Genomic DNA, 18,803 nt, shown 5'->3' with positions numbered 1-18,803 from the left:
TGGGGTGCCCAAGTACTCCCCCTGTCAAGCTGCTTATTTTCTTTACGAATAGTAGTTCTTCATAGGTATGTTACTCCCCCTGTCATGGTGCTCTTCTTTCTGGCAATGTGGTCCATGATAGATGTGCTTAAATTCCTTCATGTGATGAACCAACTCCTCCTCATGAAAGATTACTTGCTAATGATCAAGTGGAAGAGATATTCAATAGTAATCCTTTGGATGAATAAGGATTATATTCTTCAAGGAGTGTTCCTGAGAGATGATCTATCAAAGAATGATTGTCCATATAGCTCATTAAGGATTTCATAAGACTCATTCACGGATGGCTTCTGTAAGAATGCCTAATCATCATAAGCTCCCCCTAATTGTATGCATGGTCTTCCTTTTGGTAGATTTTCCCCATAAAATGCTTAGATTATCGAAGATCAGGTCAACAACATGTGTTGTTGGCCAGAGAGTTCAAGAGATTTTCGGATTGTATTTGCTTCCTTCTCCATACTTGTGTAAATTTATTTTCTGTCATAGTCCTATCTTGAGTAGGTGCCCAAGTCAAGTTACAATTACATGCAATATGTCCAATGTTATGACACTTGAACCACCCTATGTTGTTCATGAATAAGAATTCATGACTTCTTGCAAAATTGCTTCTCGGATATTGACGAGGAACATTATAATTATCTTTGTGATATGCCCTGCAATATTTTTCCATGTGCCCAAAGTTTGTACAAGAATAGCAATAACCAAGAAATATACTTTGGTACCTGGGAGAAGAAGGTTTCCTTGATGTACTTTTGAAGTCTTTTGCCTTGGGATCCTTTGATGATAACCATTTCTTCTTGCATCCTTGACGCCATCTTCAATTCTTCTTGGAGTAAGGTTTCTTCCATAGTTGTCTTGACTCTTCTCCTTGCCTTTGCTAGAACTGGGAGCATCAAAATTTCTTCTAGGCTTCCTCACATCCTTTTTTTTTGAAGCATTAGGGTTTGCATCATTCTTGCTTAAGGATTGACCTGCATAGCAAAGACCTGATTTATCAAGGGGAGACCTTTTATGATTTAAGATGTCATCTAGGGTTTGAGAGCTTTTCAAGTTCTTATTCAGCAAGTCAACTTCCTTTTTAAGAAAGACAACTTATCCTTTCAAATTTTCACAATATTCATCTTTCATAACTAGTTGCTTCTTCATTTCTTCCATCATCTTGGTTGCTTTACACGATTGGGCCTTAAGAGAAGTGATTTCTAATTTTAACTTGGTGATGTCATCATCCTTTTCTTCTACTTGGCATATCATGGTGTTTATCTCCTTTTCTAATTCATCAACTTGTCCTTCTATGAATGTCAAATCTTCCATAACCTTCTCAACTCCTTGTGCTTGTTTCCTTGCTTCTTCTAGTTGAGATCTAAGGGAGGAGATCTCTTCCTTGTATTGAACAATTTCTACTTCAAGTTTGTTCAAGATTTTGTGCCTTTGTTCAAGGTGGCTTGACAAGGTATCTTCTCGTTTCTTTGCCTTTTCCAATTGATTTGTCATGGATATGACTTCTTCATGACGCCTTCTCTTGTTTTGATGAAATTCTTTCTTAATCTTAGCGAGCTCCTCATCTCTTTCTTGTACTTGAATCTTGACAGGGTCAACTTCCTTCCTTGTCTTGTCCTGGTCACCAACTTGCACTTTCTTCTTAAGTTCGTCATTTTCCTTTTTCAAATTGTTAATCTCTTCCATGGTAGCCATAAGTTTAGTGAGGAGATATTCTTCAAAATATTTTTCATTCTTTTCATCTTCTAGGTCTTCTTTATCCTTGATGTTATCACTCTTATCTTCACCTTCCTTGATGGGCTCTGGATTTCCTTCTTGTTTTCTATCATTTACTTGACTAGAGATCATTTTCAATGCTCCTTTTGAGTGAAGATCATGAATTTTATCCCATGTGTCTTTTGCTAGCGAACATTTTTCAAAATTGGCCTTCATAGAATCAGGTAGCCCATTCAAGATTGCTTTCCTTGCTCTTGTATTATGTTCCTTGGATTCTCCATCCATCATGCTATCAACAATCACTAATTTCAAAACTTCAATGCCTTGAGTCTTTAAGAAATTCCTCATTCATGCCTTCCATATATCAAAGTTTCCATTGAACAATGGAGCCTTCATAAATTGATTGACTTCAATTTCGGTGGTTGAGGGAGACACATATTTAGGAGGATTGGAGACTTTCTTCCTTGGCGTCACCAATTGTGTTCTAATGATCAACCTTCAAACTGGTAGGCTTTGAGTGAAGGTACTGGTTCTGATACCAATTGTTGGAGGGTGAATCAATATTTCTTTTCAATTATTACTTTTACCAGTTATATCACTTATATTTAGAACAAAAAATGAACAATGAGAATAAATGCTTTTATTAATTTCCTTAATAAATAAAGTACAATATATGTAGGCCTCGAACCCTAGGTGAAGACACCAATCTTCAGTCTCCCAGGCTCCAACGTGTATTTTCCAAGCACCAACTTGGCTCCAACCTGTATTTTCCAAGCACCAACTTGGGCTTCCAAGGCTCCAACCTTGTTAATTTTGAGGCCCCAACCTCAAGGGCTCCAACGCTATATCTGGTTCAAGCTCCGACCTCGTTTCTTGAGGACTTTGATCCTCTAGGGCTCCAACCCTATCTTATTGAAGGCACCAACCTTGAGTTTAGGAGCACCAACTCCAAGGACACCAATCCTATATTTGCCAAGCACCAACTTGGACTTTCCAAGGCACCAACCTTGTATATTTTGAGGCACCAACCCCAAGGGCTCCAACCCTATAGCTTCACTTTGTCAAGGTATGTTTAGTTATACTTCACAACTCCCAATGTTTTCTTCAACAAGCCATATCAATCTTAGCTACGCCTTCACTTAGTATCCACGTCACATCATCAATGACAACCTTGCTCTTCACATGAAGGTGTCACCACTACTCTTCATGTTACCCAAACAAAACTTCTTCAAGGTCACCTCATAATGGCTTCAATGCATCATGGTCTTTAATGATCTCCACAAATCTTCAACATGTTGCTTCACAAAGTTCTCCAACTCTTCCCTATTTCGTTCTCAAGAGAAGACTTCAACAATCTCTATTTGTCCAATCCCAGTAAATCAACACTTCAACCATGAAAACTATGACAAATTCGACCACGACAACTTCAACCACGACAACTATGGCAGCTTCAACTATGACAATTACAGAAACTACAACAACTTCAACCATGACAACTACGGCAGTTTCGACCATGGCAACTACGATAGCTTCACCCATGGCAACTATGATAGCTTCGAACACGACAACTATGACATATTTGACCACAACAACTACGACAGTTTTGAACACAACAACTACGACATCTTCAACCACAAAAAATATGGCAGCTTCGACCAAGATTTTATGCCCAAATAGAGTTATCCTTTTTTTTCATCCTAAACAATAGTCCCCTTGTTCTCCTCGGCCTTCTGTCTTCTCTTGTACTTCGTATCTCTGAATTCTTGCCTCAATTTTTGATCAAAATGAAGTGTTTAGACGTGTATTTATAGAGATTTCATTTATAACTGAAGGGACACATCTATTTGAAGTGAGGTTGACTTGTATGACTGAGTGTAGGTTGGCTCAATGCTACGAATAATTTCCTTAACTTAAAAATTCAATATCTCACAAACTATTGGGAGTTTCGAGGCAAATAAAGGCTCGTTATAAAGAGGAAAAATCCTCTTTAAGATGGTCTAGGATCCATTTTCAAAGGATGCCTCCAAGATGTCCAAAATAATTTTTCTTTGTGATTGTCCTTAAATTTTATGCATAAAAAGTTTGGGACAGCATGAGGAATGTTTGGGACAACGTGGTTTCTTCATTCTTTGGCTTCTTCATTGTTATCAATGTCATCATAGGATCATAGAGTCATTATGTATGAGTGAAACATCCATGTAGCATGATGCATGAACAATGTCATGATATACTAGTGCAGTCATAGTGCAACATCATTAGTTTAACTCCAAAATAATCTTCCAACCATCAAATGATCTCCAACCATGTTATCAAGATCTCATCAAGTGCCATCATCAATTGTGGTCATTCATTAAGAATATGGCATCATCAAATGTAGTCCTCCATATGTCATCAAGGGCTTCTAAATACTTGGCACTTGGCACTTCTTAAGACTTCTTCATTAGTGACTTGACATATTAATTGATGACATTATTATGAAACAAGAGTTATGACATCATCATTTGGAACCAAGAATCTCAACAATATTTTCCATCTTGGCTAGTGCCATATTGACATCAATGACAACCTAGATTAACACATTCATGCTTGGAATATGGCACAGGGGTGATTAGATGAAATAAATATTTTGTTTAACCCAATCTATGGTCGGGTGGTACATGGAAGTCCCTGACTTGGTTGGCTTTTGCTTATGTTAATAATAGATATTTTCCTATTGTTATCTATTAGCATTTGTACTTGTTATTATTTTGATTTGACAGTTGATTTGTCATGCTTAATATTTTGGTTATATGCTTGTTATAAGCATGGTTCTATGATGTTCTCTAGCTATGGCTCTTGTTCATGATTTGATAAGTATTTGAATGGTTGATGAATGCATGCAGGGTTAACAAGTGTTATTACAGCTACCTGATAGGGCATTGTACCTTGGTGATTCTTAGATGAAGTTTAGAGATTTGTAATCACATATGAATTCATGAACTATAGCTCATATGTTTACCATATGTTTGATGGAATGTCTAATGTCTACTAGGCAGTCTAGGGAAATTTCTTATTTCAAGTTCGAATGTTTGGCATTATTTTCATGTTAATTATGATTCTCGAAAGTTATAGATAGCCTTGGGTAGTGGTCTGGAGGCTATCCTGGAAAAGTGGCTTCGATCATGGGACCACTGACACTGAATTGGAGGATTTAGGTCATAACCACATGGAATCAGACTTGTGCTTGTGGTTGGAGCCTCATAACCACACTCTTGCCTTGTTGTGTGTGTGATTGGGGTGTTAGGTCACTAAAAAAGGGTTCCATCTTAGGGATCGACCATCAGGGGTGGTTTGTAGCCTCCTGAGTGCCCATTGGCCTCTTAGAGATGTGAGGTTGTGGTCAGATTGTAGACCCCACTTCCATAACTGGAACATGGAGATCAGGCCATCTCATAGTAGCACTCAACCTCACATTTACCCTGGGAGATTGTGAAAGTGGGTAAATGTGGGAGGGGGAATTTACACCATTACATGAAATATACTCTTTCATAATTTCAAGTACCATTACATTACAAAAATTAGGGGTAAACATACCAGGGTGTTATAACATCATTCATCACTCATATAGTTTTGATGCTCTGAAATGGACTTGGGTAGCCCTTTCCCATTCAGACTTGATCATTTATTAAAAAATAATATTTTGAATTCCATACGCGACTCTTCCCTTTAAAAATCACGTACACTTGCAGGTACCATAATACAGAACCTGTGTACATGATTTAAAATATGAAGAAATAAAAATATATCCTATTTTTTGGAAGACATTTACGGGTTTTACTAAAATCTCACCTAAAGCTCACCTACAGGAGCCCATGGCCTAACTGAATCAACTAATTTTTGGTGGTATCTATACACCTAATGAGAAGGCCTAATAATAGAAGGAGATAGGACATCGAAATTATAATCCTTTTTGTCCCAAGATCAAGTCTGATTTTCCCTATGCCTCTTGTACTCCCACTCATAGGAAACCTTTGTTTCCTTGCATAGATGTTCATCTTCCAATATATGACGTACATTTGCATATGCTTGAGAGGTGATATTTGAGGCTTGAGCTAGATGGATCCAAAGGAAGGTTTCGTTGGTGCCATGCTTAGATCAGGTTGTATCTATCCACTACTATTTTCTTATATCAATAAAGAAGCTTTGCCTTGTTTCTGATATGTTATCATCTAATGTTTTTTATGATTCATGTGTAATTTATCATGGTTTATATGTTTATGTTTGATGATCTAACTTGTTTATTGTGCATGCACTTTGAACTACTTGCTATGTATATGCTTCTCTGAACCCTGTTGCAGATCTAATCACTTTGGAGGAAGCAGAGGGTTTGGACCTTGTTAGGATCCTATAAATATAGTGATCAAGGTATGATTATCTAGCTATTTATTACAATGGGATGTTGTAAATTATTTTTTCATTTTAAGTTGTTTTAGCTTTTGAAAAGAAAAGAAAGGAAAAAAATAAAAGAAAAAATAAGAAAAATAGAAAAAGAAGAAAGAAAAGTAGAAAGAAAATAAATTATGAAAATAGAAAAAGAAAGAAAAATATAGAAAAAATAAAGGGGAATAAAAGAAAAATAAATAAAAATAAAATCCCCAAAGGGGCGTGCTAGTTTAAATTTTTCCATAAGTTTTAATTATGTTAATGTTGATTAATTTGGTAATAAACTGTCTTTAAAGTTTGAAATAAAAGTGGACATGACGTTTTTCACTTCTGATAAAGTGTTGGCACCATTGGAAGGCTGAGATGATCCCCGCCTGGATCAATAGTGGAGGACGATATGCGGGCTGCCCAACCCCCCCCCCCCCCCAAGAGCTTTCGAGACTTAACGTGGTGGGGGGCATCCGAATCATGATATTTATAAAACTTCTAAAAGATACATGGAAGCTCCACAACGTTTTTTGGGGCCTCCCCCCCTTTACCATTTACCATTCAGGCCCCCCCCCACCCTCTCCCCCGCAGAAACCACAATCTGCTACCTCCCACAACCGCCTGCTCTTGCTCCATCCACAACACACTACTGTTGGTCATTAAATTATCCCGCCAATAGTCATATTGACGTTGGCCATTAATAACTCCTACCAACATATAATTCCTTTAATGTGATGCTCCAAAATGGTAATATTTATGTTAATCACCCCTCCCTCTCATTTTAAAAATCCCATATTACCCTGCATTATTTCCTTTTGCCATTTGTTTGATCGATTCATGTTAAGAACCAAAAGCATTCCTTTCCTGTAACCGATCAATTGGAGTCTGGTAATCCTAATTTCTTGAGCCTCTATTACAATTGAATATGTCTTCTCATAAAGGAAAGGGGAAATGGTTGTTGAGAGTCCTGTTTTGCCTCCTGTTCATAACAAAGATGAATTCCCTTTGGTCGACATGCAATATAAAATAGCAGAAACCTAATGTGAGTTCGAATTGTATGAACTTCATAACTGGGAAAATAAAAAACATTTAGATAACAGTGATGGATTAAGTATCTGAGAGTAATTATTACCATAGTTTATTTTTCCCCAGACTCATGTTTTCCAGGAATTCGTTACATGGTGTCATCTTAGGTATCTCCCTAGCCAACAAGTTGTAATCACCCAAAATAATGAAATCTTATTCTCAATTTCACCAGTGGCCATCTACCAAGCCCTTCAGATTAATCCCCAAGCTCCCTTACATCCATTTTCCACTGATTCACTTATGGAAATATACCAGAAGCTTACTTTCTCTCAATGAGACCATATCTTTGAGTCTTTTATTCATGAGTATTATGAATTTCCCATACACAATCCCCCATACTCTGCTTCTATTTTCCCTGAAATTGTCAAGGCAGGTTATTTCTATGGTTACTTTCCTATTAGGTTATCCCATAGATCAGTGGGTAGATGAAGTAGTGTTAGGATTTCTATCAGTATTTTCAATTGGTCAGAAGCCATAAGTTATTTTTAACTACAGTTAATACCTATCAAGTGTTATTCATGATCAATTTTCGAAGTTTAAAGCTGAAGGTGCATTCAAACACCAGTTAGTTCTCGTATATTTGATGTTGTTCTATCAAGAAAACATGTTCAAATTTCAGTTGCAGAAGGTGGATGAATAGGGAAGACCACTATCAATTATTCACTGGACTTCCTTATTAAAAAAAAAATCAAAAGAATATTCATTTAGAAATTTTGTAGATAAGTTTTTGCATGTATCCTTGTGTCTTCTTAGCAGTGATATTATACCAAGGATTTCAACATAAATCAATTTTTTTTTTCATCTCACACAACAATCCAAGGTTGTAGACTCATATATTTACTAGAATTATACAAAAATTCAAATTTATGGATGTGAGCTCCCTCCTTACAGGTTGCCAGTTTTTGTACTAGTCAATTTTTTTTCCTTGGAGTATATTAGGCAAATGTTAAATATATGAGTCAAGAAAGAAGAAAGCACAATTTAAATTGAAGGCACATATTGGTCCTTACATTGTCAACACTAGAGAAGAAACAAATGAAGTAGGTGAATTACTAAATAAGATGAATTTCAAGCTTAGTTTTACATGGTCATATGATCCCTTAGGAATAATTTCAAAACTAAGAGTTGAGCAGAAGACCACACCATATGCACATATAACTAGGCCAGAAATAGAGAAATATTCCAATCAAGAAGAGTGGACAGAGAATACACTGCAAGATGCTGAAGAGAAAATTGTCAGTCAAACATATCTACAAACTCCTATTTTAAAGGAAAAAGAAGCCAAGAGATCAAGGGAAAGTATGTCTCCTATAAATTCAAGGTCTCAAGCTACAAAATTTCATGTTTTCAAGAGAAGAAAGAAAGATCCAAAGACATAAAACTGATACTAAAAGTGATACTCAGATAATAAATATTCAAGAGGAATCGTCACAATAAAAGGGCTCACAGGAGAAATCCACAGTTGTTTTAACAGGTCTTCCCACCACTTCATTCCCATATGTTGATGAGAAAACATAGTCACATGTCTCTTCTACATCCCAAATCGTAACACATCATAACATTTTTTCCAGGTACAGAGAGATTAAGAAGAATAATGAAGCATTGAAGGCTACTACATACACAAAATTTTGGAAGCATACTTCTACTACTCAACATAGGTTATTGTTTGCAATTGACGCAGAGAAGGGACAATTCCAATTAGCATTATTGGAACCTACAGTTCCAGTCTATAAAGATGTAAAAGAGTACAAAGCCTCAGTATTTTATTTTGATACCAAGAAAATTCATGCAATCGACCAGATTGATTTGCACAAATAGGTTGGTGAAATGATATATTCAAGTTTAACAAATTTAGCCATGGAAGCCTCCAAGTTGTAGGCCTCTTTAAATAACATGCATTCATAGCTAAAGATAGAACGAATGTCATCCTTGGTCGAAGACACCAGAACGAAATCTCTTGAAGATTTGGTAATTAAACTAGGATATGATCCTAGTGATATCAAAGTAGTTGAGGAGATGATAAAAAATAAAAAATGTTGATATTCAATCTCCAAGGAATCAACTCAAGCTTCCAACCATAGATAATCCACAGACCAAAGAAATCACTCAGTTGGAGACAGAGAAGAATTTTTTTTTAGGTTGATAGTTGAACAAAACATTCAAATTCCGAAAATGGAGACAGACATGGAGGCACTTTTGAAAGAAAAGGAAATGTTACCAGCCACAAGTAAATAAACACAACAAATAATATAGCAAATAACAACAACAACTTCAGTAGAAAGGGTAGAAACATCCACTACAGATTCTTCTGAAAACTTAGTAAAATATTTGGGAGATTTATCATTAACTCACTAAGAAAATGAGAGCTTGTTAGCATCATTGAGAGGAATGGAGGAGAATAAGATCAAAGCTGACAATGCATATTTAGTAGAAGTGAAGAAAAATTTTAAGTTGACTCAACATGTTGAAAGTATGAGAATCAGTATTTGACAACCTAGGTGTTAGTAGTGGCCAAGCAGAGTATATGGAATAACATTAATGCAAATATTACAAAGTTTTTGCCATCATTTCAGTTTATATTTGAGCAGGAGAAGCTAGTACAAAATGTCAAAGTAGTAGTTGAACAAACAAAAGTTGAAATTGAACACAGACCAGTAGAAGCACACAGAATTATCAAGATGTTGAACTCCAAGACTAAGGATGAGCTCAAAGAACTCCAGATTTAAGATAGAGCAGACACAATGTTATATACCTAGGGGGGATAATATGGGGTACCAAAGGAGGTACCCAAGGTAATAATGTAATAATGGATGGGCCATAGTAATAAATAAGGTGGTTAACCCATATCATGTAAGGGACCACAAGTAGTTAGTAATAATGTAATGGGCCCATGGTATTAGTTTGATGGTATGAGGGAACCATGGTAATAACCCATGGTATTGTATGTATGAGGCTTATATAGAGGCTAGAGACTTTATGTCAAGGAATATGGTCAAGGATTATTGTATGAACAGGCATATGGCTTGTGGAGTGTTCTTCTTCCTTAAGGAGTGAATGTATGGTGTTGCCCTACCTTAAGGGTTTGATCAATAAAGAATCATTTCATATTATTTCTGGGTTATTTGTATTGTCTTATATTTTCATATCAAATCTATAATATTTCTGGGTTAGATCTATAACAAGTGGTATCAGAGCACTTTCTTGGGCCAAAGTGGAGTTTTTTTTTTTTTTTTGCAGAATTTCGGGGGCGACAAGTTTGCAGATCAGATCTATATTTTTTGGTGCAAGATCTGCAAAATATAATTGCAAATCTGGATTCTTTGTGAAAAAATATCTGATTTCAAAAAATAAATTGGTTGAATCGGAGTCCGGATGAAGGAGATATCACTGATCTAAAAATCAGTGGGGTTGTAGACAATTTTTCAGGGCAGCGAGTTTGTGGCGCAGATCTGGACGTCCTGGTGCAAGATATGCAAAATATAATTGTAGATATGGATTCTATGTGAAAAAATAGCCGATTTCAAAAAAACAATCGGTCGAATCGGAGTCCGGATGAGGGAGATATAGCTGATTTAAAATCAGCTCTTTTTGCAGAAATTTTGGTGACGGTGGGAGAGTTGCAGCATAGATCTGAAATTCCAGTCCTGGATCAAGATTTCTATCACATGGGTAGATGCAGAATGGTTGTTTCATTTTCAAAAATAAGTCATAATAGGGATTCTGAGCAATATTGACAGAATTGTGGCCATTTAAAATTTTCGCCAATTTTTTTTGTGATGGCGGGCCAAGATTGGAGTTTGAGGGACTTATATAAATTTGATGGCTCTCATCCAGCCAAATGGCTAGCACAAATGGAGAAATTTTTTAGTTTGAATTACATCATGGATGATGAGGCTCGACTGAGAATGGGACAAATGTACTTGGACTATGAAAGATGGCAATGGTGGCAAAGACATCAACATTGCTATCGAAGGCCCTTGACTTGGGACATATTCACAAAAGCTATTATGGACCACTTTGACCATAAAACTAATCTTGTTGATAAGCTCACACAGACAAACACACTACCTAGCACAGATTTTATTTTTACAGAAAAGAAGGAAACCAAGGAACCTAAAGGGTTATTTTCTGCTGGTATCTCCTTATTGCAGGTTCATGGATTGATTCAGAAAGAGAAGATCATTGTTTCCATAAATCCTAGTTGCAAGCATAATTTCATCAATGTTAATTTGGCAAAAAAATTGCAAGTTCCAACAAAACAAATTGAAAATACACAGGTTGATGATGAGGATGTTCAAATTTATAAGGATTTGAAGCTTTCGATGGATAAGTATGTGTTGCATGGTGACTTTTATACTTCAGAGATGGATAATATGGATGTTGTTTTGGGATATCCTTGGATGGAATCTGCGGGTACTATCAATATTAATGTGCATAAGAAATTCATGAAGCTCTGGTATAAAAAAAAAATAAAAAAATTACATTACAGGATATTTCCATCAATAAACAGGTAGAGTCCACGAACGTTGAAGCAGAAGATGTTCTGGGGTCTGACATATTAGATGATGAGCCAGTGATGATAGAAAATCAAACACAAACAGAGGCTGAAGGAGAAAAGGTTACAGGTACATCAGATGAGGGCTCAGTGATTGAAGTCATACGGGAAAAGAAGACACCACAACAGGCACCACAGCAGGGTGAATTAAAGAAAAAGACACCATGGGTTAAAACTTCAACATATCATCACCCACATCACCCTGCAAGAAAACAACCAACAAGATGGCAACCAATTAGCCACAAGGACAACAACCCCCATATGATGGATAGCGAGGAGCGAAGATCCACCTACTACACATCAACACAGAAGAGCTGCCATGGTCAACTTCCATCTCATGCGAGCGAGGCACCAGCAAGATCGAGGGTTCACCTTTCTCTTGGATGGCTAGATGCACGTGCATGGTACCAGTGGACTACTCTTTTGAGTAGATCTTATTATTTGTGTTCTTCCCATGTTTCGGGGATGAAACATGCTAAGGGGGTGGAATGTTATATACCTAGGGGGATAATATGGGGTACCAAGGGAGGTACCCAAGGTAATAATGTAATAATGGATGGGCCATAGTAATAAATAAGGTGGTTAACCCATATCATGTAAGGGACCACAAGTAGTTAGTAATAATGTAATGGGCCCATGGTATTAGTTTGATGGTATGAGGGAACCATGGTAATGACCCATGGTATTGCATGTATGAGGCCTATATAGAGGCTATAGACTCCATGTCAAGGAATATGGTCAAGGATTATTGTATGAACATACATATGGCTTGTGGAGTGTTCTCCTTCCTTAAGGAGTGAATGTATGGTGTTGCCCTACTTTAAGGGTTTGATCAATAAAGAATCATTTCATATTATTTCTGGGTTATTTGTATTGTCTTATATTTTCATATCAGATCTATAATATTTCTGGGTTAGATCTATAACACACAATCATGGAAGTAAAGAGAGTTATGACAAAGAAGAACCTCATGATACAACTAGAAAACAAATGCAAAGAGTTAAAACTAAAGGTGAAAATATTTAACAGAAACTTTAATTTATTGCAGGAGAGAGGGATTCCATCTTTGAAAGGCTCAAATGGAAAATTGATTCCATTAGAGAACTATCAATACCAGTTGTGCAATATAGCTGCAGATACATCTAAATTCACTAAAGTGAGAGGAACCATAATTGGAGAAGATTTCTTGGAAGGCCTATAATATGACATATTGATGCAGGAGCATCTAACCCCTCCTTAATTAAAGAGGAATCCCAAGCTGAGAAAGGAGGACGTGGACAGCGAAACTGAACAAAGGGAAGATCTGCTCTTAAATTGATTTAAAATGAGAGATTTAAGTAAGTTGTTGAGTGATTTCAGGAGCGATTTTGTGGATCTTAACTGATTCACGCCTTGTAAATACTTTATAAGCAAGTATGTATGCGTGAGATGGAAGGAGGAAAATACAATGTAATCGGTGTGGATTTATTGGCTAAGGCTGCAACGCCTTAGATCAGTGGTCTTTTGTATATAATCAAAACTATATTCTATGTCGATTTCTGGATGTCAAGTTATGGGTTTTTGTAATTTAAATCTATGAGTTAATTTCTATGTTGTGAGCCTGTTGATCGACCATCGATCAGTCATAGGATCGATGGAGATCCAAAATAACATTTAACTGTTCTGTATGAGTGTTCTGTTGAAAGTGTTGTTGTAAAAGTGTGTAGGAATGCCATTACTGGTATTTCACTTTTGAATAAAACCTGTGTTGTGAAATTGACAATCGACATCGATCTGTTCAGGATCGATGGCGATCTAATTATCATGAGTATGTTATGTATGGTTGTTTGTTGAAGACAACATGCAGCGCAAGGTGAGATGGATATCGAATTGCATAATTCGATGTCAACTGGTGTCAAAAGCGCAGAGGTGAATTAAGTCTGCATACAACAAGATAAAGAAAAGATCGATGGCAAAACTCTAAACTTCCGCTGATCTTAAGTTGAGGGTTGCCCTGAGAGCCGTTATTAACCTTGCCAATAAGTATGGTTTGAAGAGTCATTTTTTTTGAAGAAAAACTAAGAAAATTTGGAACATTGGAAAGAACCATCAGATCGGAGGTGCGATCATATATATGGAATCTCTATTTTTAAAGGGCGTTCAATCACCATGTTTTTAAATGGCTATAAATGAACCAACGATATTTATAGAGTGGTTATTTAAAAGGCGCCCAACGTTTTGGGAGATATTAAAGGGACGACTCAACTGTTAATGAAGATCCACGTAAATTTATGTATGGATGGCACAATATTTAAAGAGATCCACTGGTTAAAATTTAAAAGGTTTGAAGTTGTTTAAAACGCTTCCGTCGAGACTGTGGGCCCATAACCCACAGGCTTAGGGACGAAATTTATACATGAAAGGAGATTTTGGCAATACCCCAAGATTTCTTTTCATCAAAGTGGTATCAGAGCGGGGAAAGGATTTCCTGCGAGAAGGGAGAAGAGTGCAAATAGAAGGAGCAGAGGTACAGTTGTTGAAGACTGGAGAGTTTATGGTCTTACTGTCGTGCAGAGAGCGGCAGCGGAAGGTGAGAATATTTGCAGCAACCTAGAGCAAGGTGTGCTCAATTGGTTCCAGAGAAGAGAACCAAAAGGATGTTAAAAGACTGAGTGCGGAGGGCTTGGTGAGGTATCGTGTAACAGAAGGAGACTGTTACTGCAGAGGTTGGTTGCAGCTCACAGAAGATCATGAAAAGCAGTTCTACTGAAAGAATGCAGTGGATAGAATTGCTAAGTACCAGGAGAAGAATATGATGAGGAAGTCATAATATTTTTTTTTACCTCAGGAGTCTGATGCAGGAGCATCTAACCCCTCCTTAATTAAAGAGGAATCCCAAGCTGAGCGAGGAGGACGTGGACAGCGAAACTGAACAAAGGGAAGATCTACTCTTAAATTGATTTAAAATGAGAGATTTAAGTAAGTTGTTGAGTGATTTCAGGAGAGATTTTGTGGATCTTAACTGATTCACGCCTTGTAAATACTTTATAAGCAAGTATGTATGCGTGAGATGGAGGGAGGAAAATACAATGTAATCGGTGTGGATTTATTGGCTAAGGCTGCAAAGCCTTAGATCAGTGGTCTTTTGTATATAATCAAAACTATATTCTATGTCGATTTCTGGATGTCAAGTTATGGGTTTTTGTAATTTAAATATATGAGTTAATTTCTGTGTTGTGAGCCTGTTGATCGACCGTCGATCAGTCATAGGATCGATGGATATCCAAAATAACATTTAACTGTTCTGTATGAGTGTTCTGTTGAAAGTGCTGTTGTAAAAGTGTGTAGGAATGCCATTACTAGTATTTCACTTTTGAATAAAACCTGTGTGAAATTGACAATCGACATCGATCTGTTCAGGATCGATGGCGATCTAATTATCGTGAGTATGTTATGTATGGTTGTTTGTTGAAGACAGCGTGCAGCGCAGGGTGAGATGGATATCGAATTGCATAATTCGATGTCAACTGGTGTCAAAAGCGCAGAGGTGAATTAAGTCTGCATACAGCAAGATAAAGAAATGATCGATGGCAAAACTCCAGACTTCCGCTGATCTTAAGTTGAGGGCTGCCCTGAGAGCCGTTATTAACCTTGCCAGTAAGTATGGTTTGAAGAGTCATTTTTTTTGAAGAAAAACTAAGAAAATTTGGAACAGGGGAAAGAACCATCAGATCGGAGGTGCGATCATATATATGGAATCTCTGTTTTTAAAGGGCGTTCAATCACCGTGTTTTTAAATGGCTATAAATGAACCAACGATATTTATAGAGTGGTTATTTAAAAGGCGCCCAACGTTTTGGGAGAGATTAAAGGGACGGCTCAACTGTTAATGAAGATCCGCGTAAATCTATGTATGGATGGCACGATATTTAAAGAGATCCACTGGTTAAAATTTAAAAGGTTTGAAGTTGTTTAAAACACTTCCGTTGAGACTGTGGGCCCATAACCCACAGGCTTAGGGATGAAATTTATACATGAAAGGAGATTTTGGCAATACCCCAAGATTTCTTTTCATCACATCTACATGCAACATGAAGTCCATATTTTTTTATCAATAAGCCAACTTTTCAAACATACAAAGAAGAAGATAAAAGATTTCAAAGTATGGTGAAATTCTCTATTCCTAGTGAAGAACGATGGGATAAACTGTTGGGGCTTGTTGAGTGAAATCAAACAAAAAGTCCTACAGATTGAGGGTGGTCAAACAAAAGAAGTAGAAATGTAGCTACAGTCAACAACAACACTCCTCAAAGTGTGAATAGAACATCCGAATTAGTCTAGCATTATTATTATTTTGTTTTATTTTTGAAATATATACATCTTCTAATAGATATTATTTTGTAAATAGTTTGTTTTGAAGTCCGATTTTAGTTCAAGGAAAACTCTATAAGTATTTTGTAAAAAGATTTGGAAAGGGTTAGATTATGTAAAAGAGAAGATCTTTTTTTGATTGTAAGTTGTGAACTTTATTTTGAAGTAATCAATTCAAAAATACAGAGTCAGTATTGTTTCAAATTCTTGTGTCAAATAAATGTTGATGTTTTCCTCTATGTGAATGTGTGTTTCCTTCTAAGTTTTCATATGGATGTTATTACTTGGTTATTCCAAGAATATTAAGAGCTGAATTTACTTATAATAATCTGCTCTAGCTTGTTAAAAAATCTCAATGTTTTCCTTCTAAGATTAATATAAAATTCATTTAAGTATTGTTTATATCTAATTTATTATTACATTATATTCATATTATTCATGCCACACATAATTCACGAGATCCAACAATTTTCCTACATCTCCATGTTTCACCTACTCTGTTTATTTGTGATTGATTACCGAAGATTTTATGACTTTGTGCCCAATGGAATTTTCTTTCATTATACAACCAAAATTTTAAAAAACCTATCTTGACCTTTCATACCTAGCCTAAGATTTAAACTATAAAATTAAAATCATATAGAGAGAGCCCTCTCCGAAGCTGGAAGGTCTAGATTGCAGCTTTAAATGTGGTTTGTGGTTACCTCTGTAGTTTCCTTTTCATCCTAGGAAAATTATGGAGTGCTAACATTCTGGCGACCATACCAGGGAACTGTTCCCTGGTAAACTTTTATTTCAAAATATTAAACCTATTTTTTGTTGGTGACAGTGAGTTAGGAATTATTTAGGTTGAATTCTTCACCTAGAAGTTGTATTTTTACCCAGTTGTGACATTTTCCCTTGGAAATCTGGCTCCTAGAAATATTTATACAAGATCACATACAAATCCCGATCCTCCTAAATTTGGGAATGATCCTAAGTTATTTATTAGGAAAAAGAACCTTGAAGAAATTCAAGCAAGAAATAACCATCTGCTCAAGTTCCACTCACTCCGTGAAAGCTTTCCAACACTCGAGGATATTGATTCTGATTTATTTTTTGAATATAGTATTTTTAGAAACAAATCAGAAAGTTTTATCCCAAAAGAACTCTTTGATGAATCCATTTTGAAACCATACATCTCAGTAGAAAATCTTGTTATTTCAAATTCTAATAAACACGTTTTACAACAGTTTGAAAAGCTTGAAGAAATGGTAACTCAATTGAATCAGGTTGCTCAAAAACCATTGATGGTTCAACAGACTGCCATTTCTTCTTCTACTCAATCATTGACCTCCCCTTTGATTTCTCCTTTTTCTATTATCCCCATTACATGTCTCATTCATACTCCTTTTATAGCAACCCAACATATCATAATCCCACCACCTTTGCCACATATAACATCAAGCAAAACTACAATTTCATCTTCCTCTCATATTCCAATCATGGAAATCTATTATGCCCCTTTGGTTCTACAAAAGCCACTAAATGCTATGCTACTGAATTATTCACAATGAATACCCAAATTCGATGACACTGTACCCACTACATGTCAATAGCACATTGATAAGATGAATGATTTTGGAGACCTAGAAGACTTTGATGATGATAATAATGATGTTCGAATAAGGTTGTTTGCTCAAAGTTTGATTGGTGAAGTGATAAAGTGGTACAAGGGATTAGCAGCAAGAAGTATTGTCAATTTACAACAATTTCATCAAGTTTTTATTTCTCGTTGGGAGGTTAAAAAGAATCCACTTTAGATTCTTGAAGAGTATGAAAGTTTAAGAAGAGCTCCAAGAGAGTTAGTTCAACATTATTCAAATAGATTCAACAAACTTTATAATTCTATTCCAATAGAAATAAATGCCCCACCAATATTGGCTTTACTTCGATATCCAGATGGTTTTGATGCTGACATGGCCTATCAGTTGAGAGAAATAAATCCAACTATTATAGAAAAGATGCAAAAGAATGTTGTTAGTGTAGAAGCCAATTTGCTTGCCAAGAAAGCTAAGTTGATGGATGAGAAGAGAGTGACCATTAAAGAAGATCCTTCTTCGTCATCAGATGTAAAGCTGGATACTTTGGTTAAATATGTGGAGAGAATGATAGAAATAATGACTTTGACAGATAGAGTTGCACCAAAAGAACCACAAGGGGGTCCTCAGATCAGGAATCCAAATTTTAGAAGGTAGCAACCCCAAATTAAGCAAAGAGAGCCAAGAAGCACAACAAATCAACAAAAAATTAGACCTCCTTTTCAGGAAAATTATTTTGAGGAAGAACATGAGACAACAGATGAGCTAGAAGAGAATCAGATCAATACTTTTGATGAGGGAGAAATAAATAATTTTTTCTTGAGCAAAGAGGAACAAGATTTGTTCTTATTAGCACAAAAAGATGTGATTCTTACGGAATTAGAGGATTACAAAAAGGTCTATCAAAATTCCATTATGGAAGTGCATAAACAATATAACATGAGAAATAAGAAAGATGAAGCAAACCCTCCTAAAAAGATCAAAATAGATACACCTTATACAAGTCAAAAAAAGGTTTATCCTCCAAAGGAAGCCCCTCAAAAACAAGATACAAATGTGAAAGAGGTAGA

Source organism: Pinus tabuliformis, chromosome 4_2, assembly GCF_031772625.1.
Source record: "Pinus tabuliformis cultivar Carrire ecotype Pingquan chromosome 4_2, CPIR1, whole genome shotgun sequence".
Lineage (NCBI taxonomy): Eukaryota > Viridiplantae > Streptophyta > Pinopsida > Pinales > Pinaceae > Pinus > Pinus tabuliformis.
Note: the sequence above shows the minus strand (reverse complement) of the source record.